General features: G+C 39.0%; 2 protein-coding genes and 1 non-coding gene across 3 annotated transcripts in view; 2 read left to right on the forward strand and 1 right to left on the reverse strand.

The window, feature by feature from the left end:
• Positions 1-15781, reverse strand: part of CHRM5 (cholinergic receptor muscarinic 5) — a 135124-nt gene that overhangs the window by 25181 nt on the left and 94162 nt on the right. The gene's annotated exons all lie outside the window — the stretch shown is intronic.
• The window catches only part of AVEN (apoptosis and caspase activation inhibitor), a 327188-nt gene that overhangs the window by 3021 nt on the left and 308386 nt on the right, over positions 1-15781 (forward strand). The window lies entirely within an intron of this gene.
• TRNAV-UAC (transfer RNA valine (anticodon UAC)) lies at positions 12048-12120 on the forward strand. The gene has a single exon. It is a non-coding gene; the product is annotated as a tRNA-Val (tRNA).

Here is a 15781-nt window from a genome sequence, read left to right on the forward strand (position 1 = left end):
CCCAGTGTGCTTACTGTCACTACTGTTATTAAATATCTGAATTCCACGTCAGTAATGCACCTCTCACACTAGCCCAGCTCAGTGTCATACTAGCCATACATGCCCAGTGTGCTTACTGTCACTACTGTTATTAAATATCTGAATTCCATGTCAGTAATGCACCTCTCACACTAGCCCAGCTCAGTCTCATACTAGCCATACATGCCCAGTGTGCTTACTGTCACTACTGTTATTAAATATCTGAATTCCACATCAGTAATGCACCTCTCACACTAGCTCAGTCTCATATTAGCCATACATGCCCAGTGTGCTCGCTGTCACTACTGTTATTAAATATCTGAATTCCATGTCAATAATGCACCTCTCCCACTAGCCCAGCTCAGTCTCATACTAGCCATACATGCCCAGTGTGCTTACTGTCATTACTGTTATTAAATATCTGAATTCCATGTCAGTAATGCACCTCTCACACTAACCCAGCTCAGTCTCATACTAGCCATACATGCCCAGTGTGCTTACTGTCACTACTGTTATTAAATATCTGAATTCCATGTCAGTAATGCACCTCTCACACTAGCCCAGCTCAGTCTCATACTAGCCATACATGCCCAGTGTGCTTACTGTCATTACTGTTATTAAATATCTGAATTCCATGTCAGTAATGCACCTCTCACACTAGCCCAGCTCAGTCTCATACTAGCCATACATGCCCAGTGTGCTTACTGTCATTACTGTTATTAAATATCTGAATTCCATGTCAGTAATGCACCTCTCATACTAGCCCAGCTCAGTCTCATACTAGCCATACATGCCCAGTGTGCTTACTGTCACTACTGTTATTAAATATCTGAATTCCACGTCAGTAATGCACCTCTCACACTAGCCCAGCTCAGTCTCATACTAGCCATACATGCCCAGTGTGCTTACTGTCACTACTGTTATTAAATATCTGAATTCCACGTCAGTAATGCACCTCTCATACTAGCCCAGCTCAGTGTCATACTAGCCATACATGCCCAGTGTGCTTACTGTCACTACTGTTATTAAATATCTGAATTCCATGTCAGTAATGCACCTCTCACACTAGCCCAGCTCAGTCTCATACTAGCCATACATGCCCAGTGTGCTTACTGTCACTACTGTTATTAAATATCTGAATTCCACGTCAGTAATGCACCTCTCACACTAGCTCAGTCTCATATTAGCCATACATGCCCAGTGTGCTCGCTGTCACTACTGTTATTAAATATCTGAATTCCACGTCAGTAATGCACCTCTCACACTAGCCCAGCTCAGTGTCATACTAGCCATACATGCCCAGTGTGCTTACTGTCACTACTGTTATTAAATATCTGAATTCCATGTCAGTAATGCACCTCTCACACTAGCCCAGCTCAGTCTCATACTAGCCATACATGCCCAGTGTGCTTACTGTCATTACTGTTATTAAATATCTGAATTCCATGTCAGTAATGCACCTCTCACACTAGCCCAGCTCAGTCTCATACTAGCCATACATGCCCAGTGTGCTTACTGTCACTACTGTTATTAAATATCTGAATTCCACGTCAGTAATGCACCTCTCACACTAGCCCAGCTCAGTCTCATACTAGCCATACATGCCCAGTGTGCTTACTGTCACTACTGTTATTAAATATCTGAATTCCACGTCAGTAATGCACCTCTCACACTAGCCCAGCTCAGTGTCATACTAGCCATACATGCCCAGTGTTCTTACTGTCACTACTGTTATTAAATATCTGAATTCCACGTCAGTAATGCACCTCTCACACTAGCCCAGCTCAGTGTCATACTAGCCATACATGCCCAGTGTGCTTACTGTCACTACTGTTATTAAATATCTGAATTCCATGTCAGTAATGCACCTCTCACACTAGCCCAGCTCAGTCTCATACTAGCCATACATGCCCAGTGTGCTTACTGTCACTACTGTTATTAAATATCTGAATTCCATGTCAGTAATGCACCTCTCACACTAGCCCAGCTCAGTCTCATACTAGCCATACATGCCCAGTGTGCTTACTGTCATTACTGTTATTAAATATCTGAATTCCATGTCAGTAATGCACCTCTCACACTAGCCCAGCTCAGTCTCATACTAGCCATACATGCCCAGTGTGCTTACTGTCACTACTGTTATTAAATATCTGGATTCCATGTCAGTAATGCACCTCTCACACTAGCCCAGCTCAGTCTCATACTAGCCATACATGCCCAGTGTGCTTACTGTCACTACTGTTATTAAATATCTGAATTCCACGTCAGTAATGCACCTCTCACACTAGCTCAGTCTCATATTAGCCATACATGCCCAGTGTGCTCGCTGTCACTACTGTTATTAAATATCTGAATTCCATGTCAGTAATGCACCTCTCACACTAGCCCAGCTCAGTCTCATACTAGCCATACATGCCCAGTGTGCTTACTGTCACTACTGTTATTAAATATCTGAATTCCATGTCAGTAATGCACCTCTCACACTAGCCCAGCTCAGTCTCATACTAGCCATACATGCCCAGTGTGCTTACTGTCACTACTGTTATTAAATATCTGAATTCCACGTCAGTAATGCACCTCTCACACTAGCCCAGCTCAGTGTCATACTAGCCATACATGCCCAGTGTGCTTACTGTCACTACTGTTATTAAATATCTGAATTCCATGTCAGTAATGCACCTCTCACACTAGCCCAGCTCAGTCTCATACTAGCCATACATGCCCAGTGTGCTTACTGTCACTACTGTTATTAAATATCTGAATTCCACGTCAGTAATGCACCTCTCACACTAGCCCAGCTCAGTCTCATACTAGCCATACATGCCCAGTGTGCTTACTGTCACTACTGTTATTAAATATCTGAATTCCACGTCAGTAATGCACCTCTCACACTAGCCCAGCTCAGTGTCATACTAGCCATACATGCCCAGTATGCTTACTGTCACTACTGTTATTAAATATCTGAATTCCATGTCAGTAATGCACCTCTCACACTAGCCCAGCTCAGTCTCATACTAGCCATACATGCCCAGTGTGCTTACTGTCACTACTGTTATTAAATATCTGAATTCCACGTCAGTAATGCACCTCTCACACTAGCTCAGTCTCATATTAGCCATACATGCCCAGTGTGTTCGCTGTCACTACTGTTATTAAATATCTGAATTCCACGTCAGTAATGCACCTCTCACACTAGCCCAGCTCAGTCTCATACTAGCCATACATGCCCAGTGTGCTTACTGTCACTACTGTTATTAAATATCTGAATTCCACGTCAGTAATGCACCTCTCACACTAGCCCAGCTCAGTGTCATACTAGCCATACATGCCCAGTGTGCTTACTGTCACTACTGTTATTAAATATCTGAATTCCATGTCAGTAATGCACCTCTCACACTAGCCCAGCTCAGTCTCATACTAGCCATACATGCCCAGTGTGCTTACTGTCACTACTGTTATTAAATATCTGAATTCCATGTCAGTAATGCACCTCTCACACTAGCCCAGCTCAGTCTCATACTAGCCATACATGCCCAGTGTGCTTACTGTCATTACTGTTATTAAATATCTGAATTCCATGTCAGTAATGCACCTCTCACACTAGCCCAGCTCAGTCTCATACTAGCCATACATGCCCAGTGTGCTTACTGTCACTACTGTTATTAAATATCTGAATTCCATGTCAGTAATGCACCTCTCACACTAGCCCAGCTCAGTCTCATACTAGCCATACATGCCCAGTGTGCTTACTGTCATTACTGTTATTAAATATCTGAATTCCATGTCAGTAATGCACCTCTCACACTAGCCCAGCTCAGTGTCATACTAGCCATACATGCCCAGTGTGCTTACTGTCACTACTGTTATTAAATATCTGAATTCCATGTCAGTAATGCACCTCTCACACTAGCTCAGTCTAAGCTTAATGAACAGAAGGACAGATAGTTTTCACAGACAGCTCACAGGACTATTGACTGTTCATGGAATTTATGAAGGGCACCTCCAAACCCATTGGCGCTTTCGCCATTCCGACCAGTGTCCCAGGATAAGATAGGACAGGATGATGTCTGGTAACTATGGCAACTAGACCTCTGGTCATAGAAGTCTTGGCACACTGCGAGGACCAGAAGCCTCACCAGGTGCCACCTGGGATGGATCAAAATGGTTGCACAACTCGGTGGCCCAAGGCTAAGACCATTATCTCTGAAGCCCACGAAGGACTGACGGCCCAACACATGAGCAGCTGAACAACTGTCGTAAGCACACCCCAGTCAATGTGAAGTTTGTACTACTGCTCTCTCCTGTCACTGGGAAAGAAAGCTTGTTCATGTCCTGAAACACATCTATATCACATACAGCATATGATAGGGCAGACTGTTCATCTGTTCTAGATAGCAGGTTTACCAGAATCCAGAAATAATGAAAGCATGCAGCCTCTTCTGAAAGACGTGTTAACAAGCAGTCTTCAGGCGTAATTGTCTGCGATACTGGAGTCTGCTTAATTTTAAGACTTTTTGTATGCTGAGCAGGAAGTCATTTTTTTGTTTTTTTTCTCTTTTTCTTTCTGCTGCTTATTCATTCTTGCGTAAATTGAAAGTCATTAATAATCACACTCTAAACAGCAGCCCAGTGAGTGCTGATTGTAAAGTGGCTTCCTACCCGAATTATGGTTTCTTCGTCAACACTGGGAACTTTCTCTTCATGAACATAATTCCTTAATAACAGTGATTTGGAATGATTTTCCTTAAGAGGGCCTCAGAGAGCTATTTGCCAATTCTATCACCAGGGCATCTTGTCTGAATGGAACCAGATTTCATTATCGGAGCGCAGTGGCTGTCAAGAGATTGAAGTCTTTAACACCGGTAGCAGGGCAGTGACCTGCAGATCTTTGTGCAGGAGCAGCTGGTTGTGTATGTCTTTCCTTGTCATTGAATAAATCAGCCATCAGGCCCAGTGTACAAAGGCACAAGCTTCTGTTGCAAAGTTCTCCCTTGCTTCGCATTGTCCCTTGCTTCATAATCCCAGTCCATTGGTACAAACCGCATTCGATCTACATATTCAACGTGCGCTCTCTTATACCACAGGTATATAAACATCTGTTATGTTCTGTTCATATTTCAGACTGGTTTAACCTTTAAGCGACCAGATTCAGCTTGGGTTGTAAATAAATCTAACCAGAAAAACATTGAATGCAAATGTGGCTCTTTAGCGTGCCAACAAAATCAGACTGATAGAGAGCGAAAGTGTTAAAAAAAGCACTTATAAAATATTTTTCAAATTATAATAAAAAATATAGCCGCTCTTAAACACTTGTGCAGGGTACCCTTCCATCACTCACCAATTTACAGACTGTCTAAAATATATCACAAGTGAAAAATGTACAAGACTAATGGAGCGCTATGGAAAGATGGTTATCTTACCCCTTTTTGTAATGTGGATAAATGGGCAATCAGTAAAAAATGTAAAAATATAACAGATACAATTTATAGTGCAGATTGTAACAACACTAGGTAAACTGAAAAACTTTGCTATGGATTCACTGACATGGAATGGAGCCTAGATATGTGGCTCACTTTTCACACAGTTGTGCTCTTAAAGGCAGCACCACCACCAGAAAAAAGGGATAATAGTGCAATATGTTTACATACAGGATATAGGTGTGATATTTTAACCTCACCTTTATTATAGCACTATATATCCCTGGCTCTAAGGTTTGAATGCCCGTTGTCACTTTGGGAGGTTATACTACCCCAACTGGAAACTTTTTATACAAGTAACACTGACAAAAACCCTTCTATTCACTAAATAGAAGGCTTGGAAGCGTGTCTTCAATCCTTGCCTCCAGGCCCTCTCGGGATGATGTTACTATCTGGCTCTCATACCATAAGATTCAGTTATGTCACACAAACATGCGCAGTGCCATCACAATTTACCATAGAGAATCATTGTATTCAATGTTTCTCTACGGAAGAATCTCATTCGCATTGTAGCAAGCGCTGCACATGCACCTAAGGTCCCAAATACTCCTCTCTAAAGAGCATTATATTGGACCATCATCCTGGAAACATGCCGCAAGGATGATGTCACTTGACGAAGAGGTTGCGACAGTGCATCAGGACTGTAACTTTAACAGTACAGATATGTGTTCCTTTAGGTTATAATTCCCAATTGGGCACAAAGCGATTGGTCCCCTGCTCCCCCCACTTCCCCTTATAAACCTGTAAAACAAAACTAAACTTTCCTGAAAGCCAGCTCTGGGAGAAGCTCCCATCCCTGGTTTCCATGATCCTGTCCGACGTCACTGTTTCCCTCTCTGTGGACCAATCCAATGCTTCTCATAGAAATAAAAAAAATGAATGATGCAGAATCTAGGGTAGTGGGGGCATATAAGCAGTTAGGGATGTGAGATTCAAGCTTCCCCTTGTAGAAGCTGATTTTACACCTGTCCACAGATTTAACATAACAGGCAGTCTTCGGTACATGTCCTAGGTGAGCAATCGGAGCGCGATACAAATGTGCAGCTACCTCTGTGTGTGCAGCGTTTCAAACAGAATCGATTCCTTGCTCCCTGACCCCTTCTAAAAGAAGAAGTGGCCATTGAAGTTAGAGTAACCCTTTAATTTTTGATAACATGGTTCAACCAATTAAATGGAAAGTCTTGCTTATGGCAGAATACAAAATATTCTAAGGTTTCCTTGAATCATACAACAAATCTATTATTAGTAAGTGCTCAAAGCCTTTTTCTACATGTATTTTATAATGGAGTGCTGTTCAGTCCACCCAGGTATATCAAGAAAAATTATTTGCAAGAAGCACTTTATCCATCATTTGCTGATTCAAATTGTCCCTTAGTTTCCGAAACATGAATACAAATGGGCGAATAAGAGGCAAGACATGACCATTATCATAACATAAATCACTCTGCTATTATTTCGCAATGCGTTCGTGTTCCTATTCAGAGAGTTATAGCTTACTGCTGGACCAAATAAAAACAACTCTCAAGCCATTCACTCTTAACCCCTTAATGACACAACTTCTGGAATAAAAGGGAATCATGACGGAATATATCCGTCGTCTGTCCTTAAGGGGTTAAATCGCTTCAGACATCATGTTCTCAATTTGTATATACAAATGTTTTTATGTTAGAGATTGTTTGCCATGTTTGCCCTTTGTCCATGTAATGCCCAAGTGGAGAATTTGTATATTTTTCGTAACATTCTCTCATCTATTAAATGTCCTTTCAACAAGGTTACATGTTTGTAAAGTTATCACATAAATAACAGATTAATTAGAATGTATGCATCCTGTAATATACTGTGAATGAGGTACACTTTTGACGTTCCTGAGCATATACTTAGTATTTACAGATTCTGTAATCGTATCTTTGGTAAACGGCCTTGTAGTGTTATTGTGCAAGTATTGTTTGATGTCTCTGAAATTGTTTGGCATTAACGAGAGCCAAGTGGATTTAGCTCTGTGTTGTGTTGTGTTTGTTTGTTTGTTTTTTTCCCCCTCCAAAACCTTTATTATAGTCAATCTACATGGCACTTTTTGTAACAGACAAAGCAAAAATCTCAAGGATATGTATGTCCCAGGAGAGCTAAAGAAAGCTCTTACCAGGCGTTTCTAACTCCAAATCGTGGCTGCAGAAAGGCAGGGCTCGATGGACCCAGGGTAGCAAACAGTTTGACTACTTACACGAAGGGACACTCCTGGCATTCTAACCACTACAGTGCACTATAGTCATTATGGTAAATACAAAAAGTGTGTACTATAACGTTAATCCAAAATAGAAAATGTGCTATCACCAAGAGTGTGCCTCACTCACTCAACAATACACAATACTAAAGCAGAAAATAGCAGATATGGCTATACAAGCAATATAAGCTAAAAAGGAGGGATAGCACATAAAAGGAGAATACAACCTTAAAAACGGACGGGATCTTTAAACAGATCTAAAACATAAATATAATAATATGGTGAAGTATGAATGGACAAGAAGTGTTATATCCAGGAGGTAGAGAACTTACAAGAGGTATAGTCGTTCTGTGCTTATCTCGCTTTTAGGGTGTCTGTAGCGAGTCAATATGTAGCATATACGATAAAATTCCTCCAAAGGTCCAATCCTCAAAATGGGCAGAAAAGAGAGATATACATAGAGTAATATTGTATAAAATTATCAAAAATGTATTTCACTGATTGCACTTACATTTAGGTAACAATCAGCAAGCATATCTCCACTGACAAGTGGACCAAGGTAGTAAAATGGATCAATGATGCAGATGGTATATCAGCTGATCGTAGTATATGAAGTGCTTGAACAAATAACAAATAGATACAAATATGATAATAAAATAAAATAGTATAAATACTCTTATAAATAGTATTTATACTATTTTATTTTATTATCATATTTGTATTTATTTGTTATTTGTTCAAGCACTTCATATAGTGCGATAAGCTGATATACCATCTGCATCATTGATCCATTCTACCACCTTGGTCCACTTGTCAGTGGAGATATGCTTGCTGATTGTTACCTAAATGTAAGTGCAATCAGTGAAATAAATTTTTGATAATTTTATACAATATTACTCTATGTATATCTCTCTTTTCTGCCCATTTTGAGGATTTGACCTTTGGAGGAATTTTATCGTATATGCTACATATTGACTCGCTACAGACACCCTTAAAGGGAGATAAGCGCAGAACGACTATACCTCTTGTAAGTTCTCTACCTCCTGGATATAACACTTCTTGTCCATTCATACTTCACCATATTATTATATTTATGTTTTAGATCTGTTTAAAGATCCCGTCCGTTTTTAAGGTTGTATTCTCCTTTTATGTGCTATCCCTCCTTTTTAGCTTATATTGCTTGTAGAGCCATATCTGCTATTTTCTGCTTTAGTATAGTCATTATGGTGTTTGGAGTGTTCATTTAAAAACCACAAACACCTTTGAATAAATGACAAATCTGTTAGCCCTTCAAACACGTCTTAAATACAAAGTTTAGCCTTCCTCACATATGTTTTGCTGTTGATCCAAAAGAAGGCAAAAAACCTAGTCTGAAGCGCTTCCAATTTTGCAACAAACTAGGAAAAAATTCCTTCTTGTCCCTCAAATGGCAGTCAGGTGTCTCCTTGGATCAAGTAGCTATTACCCCACTAATTAGAAATGATATCCCTGTATGTTATGTTTTTGCAAGTATTTATCCAATTGCAGTTTAAACATCTGTATGGACTCTGATAAAACCACCTCTTCAGGCAGAGAATTCCATATCGTTATTGCTCTTACTGTAAAAAAACCTTTCCTTTGCCTTAGATGAAATCTCCTTTCCTCCAGCCTAAATGTGTGACCTCGTGTCCTATGTATAGTCCTGTTTATGAATAGATTTCCAGATAATGGTTTGTACTGACCCCTAATATATTTGTATAAAGTTATCATATCCCCTCTCAGGCACCGTTTTTTCAAACTAGAGAGATTGAAATTTTTTAACCTTTCTTCGTAACTGAAATGCTTCATTCCTTTTATCAATTTTGTAACTTGTCTCTGCACTTTTTCTAGTGCCGTGATATCCTTCTTCAAATAAACGATGAACCTATCATTAAACTGTTGTCCAAACTGTTTTTTTTTTTTGTTTTGTTTTTTACTACTCACTTTGGATTCTTGCATCTTAAATAGCTTTCAATTCTCATATGCAATGATTTTTGTAGTTATGAAAATTAAAAAGTGATTGATGATGCAACACGCCAAAATATTACGAAAATTTATTTTTTTAATGAAAAGTCATATTCGGAGAATTTGTGTACATGCTTCACTCCTCCCAGAGTTCTCTATCATTGTCCTCTCCATAAGCAAGAGATAATTCCAGGATATTTTTGCCACATATGGATACTTTATTAGCTAAAGAAAAGATGACCTTTTCTTCCCATTGAAATTTGATTTTTTTTTTTCCAAACTGTCAGACAAACCAACCCCCATTACTTGACATTTACTCATGTTTTTTTGTATAATTAGAAACTGCCTCATCTTTTTCATCACACTTTCACAATTGAGCTGGAGACGAGGTCTATATGAGTTACTCTTTTAATATCATTAGCAAAATATCCTCCAATATAAGGCCTATATGAATATAGTATGTCTCATCACACTGCCCTATATTTTGTTACTAGTGGGCCTGGATAAATTAAACAGAGGCGGCAGCCTTTTCTAGTGTCTCTAGATATTGTAAAGGAAAGCTGAGATTATTCCTAAAACCACATTTGCTTTAGTGCTTGTGCATCTGGCCATAAAGGAATAAATCCTGAAAACTGTACTCTTAAAAAGAAAAAGTTAATCTAATTCAAGAGTCTGCCTAATATTTCTTCATTTCTGTTCACCTTCCATTGCTTATTCTCCAATATGAATATCTCTTCAGGTCAATTATGTTACAATTAAATCTACCCCCAGGTTCCCTCCCTAAGTGATAATTCCAAAACACTTGTACGTGATCTTACTACATTCTGTCTTGACTACTGAAGAAGTAACTTCTTAACCTCCAATTTCTCCATACCTCACCCCTCTGACTTGATACATGTTTCCAGATTCAATTCAATATAATAGTCTTTATTTAAGAAACACTTGATAACAGAACTCCAGCCTGCATATCTTCTCTAATATATATGTCCCTTCCAATCAGTCCTCTCTGCACACAACTTCTGTCTCTCGTTGGTTTGCCTCTGAACAGCCTACTTTGTGTTAATGTCTTGTCTAGGGCTGCACTGGTTGTATAGAAATCCCTTCCTCATTTTATAAGTCTTTCCCAAACTCTTCAATCATTTATAAAAGGTTCAATGAAGTCATATCAAGAAACCGGTTACTATTTTGTTTTCATTCTCCCTTACTGTAGTCATATACTTTTTACAGACTGGACAGTCTTTATACAGGCAACCTATTTCTGCTTTCAACAAATTGTACTCCTCATTTACCTGTTGTGTGTTTGTACCTCCGGTCTTTTAGATTCTAAGCTCGTTTGAGCAGGCCCTAATTATCTCTTGTTCCTGTAAGTCAAACTTGAACTTCTTTGTATGTCTTGTGAATTCATTGTACAACGTTTTGTAAAATGTTAGCACTTTATAATTAACAGTTGATTATTGGTTTATTAGAAAGAAAATATAATTGTTGAAAAACTAACCCCAAAACTTGATAAATATATGTGGTTGTTCTTGCCGCCATCTTCCCCCTTTCTCCCATTTATGCAGGGTTATTATTAATCACCTGGGCCAGGGTTTGCTGAACCACGAGAAACGAGGGGCAACCATGGGGTCCATATTTGTCTACATTTGTCAGACATGCCTTTTAAGGCTGCTGTCATATATTACATCCCGTAATTTTCCTCCACCTTATCCATCCACTGGTGGAAAGTGTGTAGACTATTTCTTCCAGATAGTGAGGATTAGATATTTTGCTGCTGTTAATAGGTGATTTATGAGAGATTTCTTATAAAGTCATAGAGGGACTGTGGTGTGGTGAAGTAGCATAGGCAAGGGTTGGAAATGTAGGTCTATGTCCACGAGCCTCTTTATGGCTGCATGGACATCCATCCAAAAGGATGCATTTACTGGAAATGACCACCAAATGTGCAAGCTGATCCTGACCTTCCCACCCCATCTCCATCAAATGTCTGAGGCTCCTTCATGAATCCTATGTAATACTGTTGCGATCCAATAGGTGAGCAATTTATAGTTTACTTCCTGGACTTTTGAAGCAATCGTTGCTTGGTGGTTTAGGTTATATATTTTCTTCTATTGTTGTTCCATTCAGGTTACCACCATTTCCTCGTCCCAGTGCAAAATATGAACTTTGGTGGACCCCTCCCCGTATCTGCCCCCAAAAGTAGGGTAGATAAAACCCTCAATAGATGGGTTCTGTCAGTACACAGAGCCTCAAATTGTATCAAGTCCCTGTGTATGTTGTTTCCCAGGTAAGGCTGAGTAGTATTGCTGTAATTGAAAGTATTGGAACCTATCTAGTGAGGTTTCTAGTGAGGTTTCATAGTGTAGTGGTTATCACGTCTGCTTTACACGCTGAAGGTCCTGGGTTCGATCCCCAGTGAAACCATTGGTTTTCTCTTAACAATTTGTAAGTAAAGTGTGCTTATCATTTACAAAGGTTCTTGATGAAAAGTTGATGAGTAGGTTGAAATTGAGATTAGATAAATACTGTGTAGATTATTCATTAAAATGGGAAAGAACAAGTTGTAGAAATTTTTTCTGAAGTGGTAGAGGTTAACACAGTAAAGGAGTTTAAGCATGCGTGGGATAGGCATAAGGCTATCCTAACTATAAGATAAGGCCAGGGACTAATGAAAGTATTTAGAAAACTGGGCAGACTAGATGGGCCGAATGGTTCTTATCTGACGTCACATTCTATGTTTCTATCCATACTCGTTGGGGATCCATCTGTTGTAATGTGGCATGGGGATTGAGCGTACATCCAGAACATAACTGCTGTAGTTACACCAGCACCCAGCTTGGGGTTGTTGTCACTGGGGTCAGTGGTTTTGGGGTGGTGGTTAATTAAAACAGCGTCTTAACCGCATACCAAAACATCAGTGGGGGGCCAATAAATGGGCGGTAACATGTCAACCTTGTCAAGCCTTAATTGCTCTGGTAGCAATCCCCTCACGGCGCAAAGCAACCAGAGCTTAGAGAATTTATCAAAATGCCAATCGAGTACCCTACATAAATAAGTGGCCTGGTAGTATTTTAATCTCCCCGTAATATTTTATGTCAACAATGTGTTTGTTGTTTTATGTTGTAGACAGAAAAAATTCTTGAAATTAAAGAAAACATGAACTAATTGCAACACAGGAAGATGTTGTTTATTGATTATTTTATCGTAGCTGCAATCAGTGTCTCTGTGGAAATGGCATATCCTTCTATCGTATAGTTTGGATAATTAGACTCTGATAAAAGGCAGAAGCTATTGCATATCCCCTTATGGTTTTTAATCTGAGATAGTTTTATTGTAGCAAATGACATATTTAATTATTTGGCATGTTACTTTAAACAATTCCATATTAAAACATTTTTTACCTAGCCAGATAAATTCCTACAGACCTACAGGGAAATTATTCTGGCTTCAAATAAATTGTTCAAATATGGAGTTATAAAGCAATTATAACAAGAATAATTTGTCATTTCCAACCCTTGTTGCTATTACATCTTGTTTGTAATATAGGAATCTAATGGGTAGCCCAAAGAAATAACACCGTTCAGCTCAAGAGATGGTGTCAGGATTGGGGTAGGAACCAAAACAGACAAACCCAGGACACAACAATGGAGAGACTATCCGTGTACCGGTCCTTAGAATGGCTGGGCTAACAGAAAACTGAGTTGGAGGATAGGAGAAATTTGGATAAATGGATTCAAGCCAAGGTGAAAACATTACAGAAGTCAGGATACATGTTAAATTGGTACTGTCACCCTCAGATTAAAAATTAGTATTTTTAAAAAGATAGAATCTTTATGAAATACTCATTATGGCTGTTGGAATTTCACTGACGTTCCAACCCAGTCAATAGATATACAGAGACTTTTTTATCTCTGTATTTCTCTTCAGCCTGACTTTCTTTGACACTAAGCGCAGTCTGAGTCTGTTCTCCCAAGCGCCACCAGTGTTGGTTATATCTATGGAGGGTTTTGTGAGTACCCCATAGACCTCAGTGATGTTCTCACATGTGAGGGGCAGATTCAGGTAAGTAAACGCACCTTTACCTGACCCCCTCCACTCCCCCCGGCCTCCACAATACCAGCGATGATCGGGGGACGTTGCGAATTCAGCAAAGTCCCCAAAACAGTAACCGTGCCACTTTAACCCCTTAAGGACCAAATTTCTGGAATAAAAAGGAATCGTGATATGTCACACATGTCATGTGTCCTTAAGGGGTTAAACATGCCAAGAGTCGAATAACAGAAAAGCAGTAAAATACAAGAACACGCTATTTGGCTAACCAGAACCACAACAAGGCAACTACGACTGGAAAAGGTGAGTATTTTTAGATTGGCTAGCCATCTGTTGGACATCTGCAGGATCACTATGAGAGTAAATGTATGAATCCTATCCTTCTAACAGACTGGGCCAATTGTACCAACCCAAAAATGGACAGCAATTGGGATTTTTTTCTCACTAAAGTTTGATTTGTATTTAAATATAATCTGAGTTGCAACAATGATCATAACCAAGTTGTAAAATTTCACCAGATCAGTTGGGTGTACCAAAATTGTAGTGATTTTAGTTATATGCAACTCAATGTTTAGTGAATAGTCTCTGGAATACGGAGTTGTTTTATAACTACCAATAAGGCAGTAGGTTTTATTGGCCCCATAGAAATCTATAAACCCTTTAATGGTAGTGTTTAACCTCTTGATATGTAGAAAGATTAAAGTATTATGGCATAAAAGTACTGTGATTAATGTCCTAATGCTGGTCTCATATTTCCTGCCACTGCTGCATCTTTATTCATTTGTTGAGCAAATTGCTTCTTGAAAATGATTCCTCATTGATATACCTTTGCAGACCTAACAACACTCCATTTAGAAAATTTACCCTGAAATGCCTTGGAGCATTTGTTAATAATAACAGATTTAATGTATGATTCAGTGCAGCGTTAACATCTTTTGTATCTTGCAATAAACAATGCTTTATTTTTCATTTGAACTATGCTATAATGAACTATTTTTTCCTTATGCAATTGTCCTTTTTTAACCCCTTGAGGACCAATGATGGAATTATTCCATCATGGTTGTCCTTCACTTAAGGATCCATGACTGAATAATTCCATAATGCAGCGTTTAATTATTATAATGCTGTTAACAGGGGAACCCCAGTTATCAGTAGATATCTGGGGCTTCCTTCTGACAACTAGGGCCAGAATTGTTGGCTCCACGCTGACCGATGCTCTGTATACATCCCTTTAAATGGGGTTTAAATCTCCCGTTGCTACAACTTAGTGTGAGCAGGGTTTAATCCATGCTCATAATAGGTAGCTCAGAGTGTTCAGCCAAGGTAATTGCCAGTTGTCTACTTTCACAAATGGTATGCATTTACCTATCAAACTGATGCAATGCCACAAAATGAGACATCGGCCCATCAAATCCATCTATCAAAATTCTAAGTGTAAAAACTAAAGTAGTTAGGTCTCTTTATAGGATAGTGGCAAAGGCATATGCCAGGGTTATTGTTTTACTCAGAAGAGTTAGCTGAGCAAAATTTGATCATAGTGGCACATATGGGGTATTTTTCAAATCTGATAAGTATGCAATGTGCATTTAAAAAAAAAAAAAAAAAAAAAAATACCACTAACTTGGACATAAGTTGGTGAAAAAGTGTGACAGATTAAGGCACATTATACACCTTTTGGGATATCCTGCAGCATATTTCACAAATGGTAAGCCTTTATGGGGTACTTGGAACACTCAAAAACCTTGTTATATGTGTGTATGTAAACAACAAAACTAAACAAAACACAATTTACTACAATATTTACGACAGATTAGAGGTTGAATGGTTATTTAAAAAGTGTCAAAATACATTCAGGTAAATAGCATAGACTTTCTCCTTTAAATTTATACTTTTGGCAATTGTGTTTTTTGTGATGACTATTAAGCTTACAAGATAAACATACCAAATTCTAGACCTGTAATTACCAAAATAGACTGAAATCCTACACATATGATGTACTCCTTAAATCAGGACAAATAGATGATTTTAGTTTGGA

This window comes from Pelobates fuscus, chromosome 13 (genome assembly GCF_036172605.1).
Source record: "Pelobates fuscus isolate aPelFus1 chromosome 13, aPelFus1.pri, whole genome shotgun sequence".
Taxonomy (NCBI): Eukaryota; Metazoa; Chordata; class Amphibia; order Anura; family Pelobatidae; genus Pelobates; species Pelobates fuscus.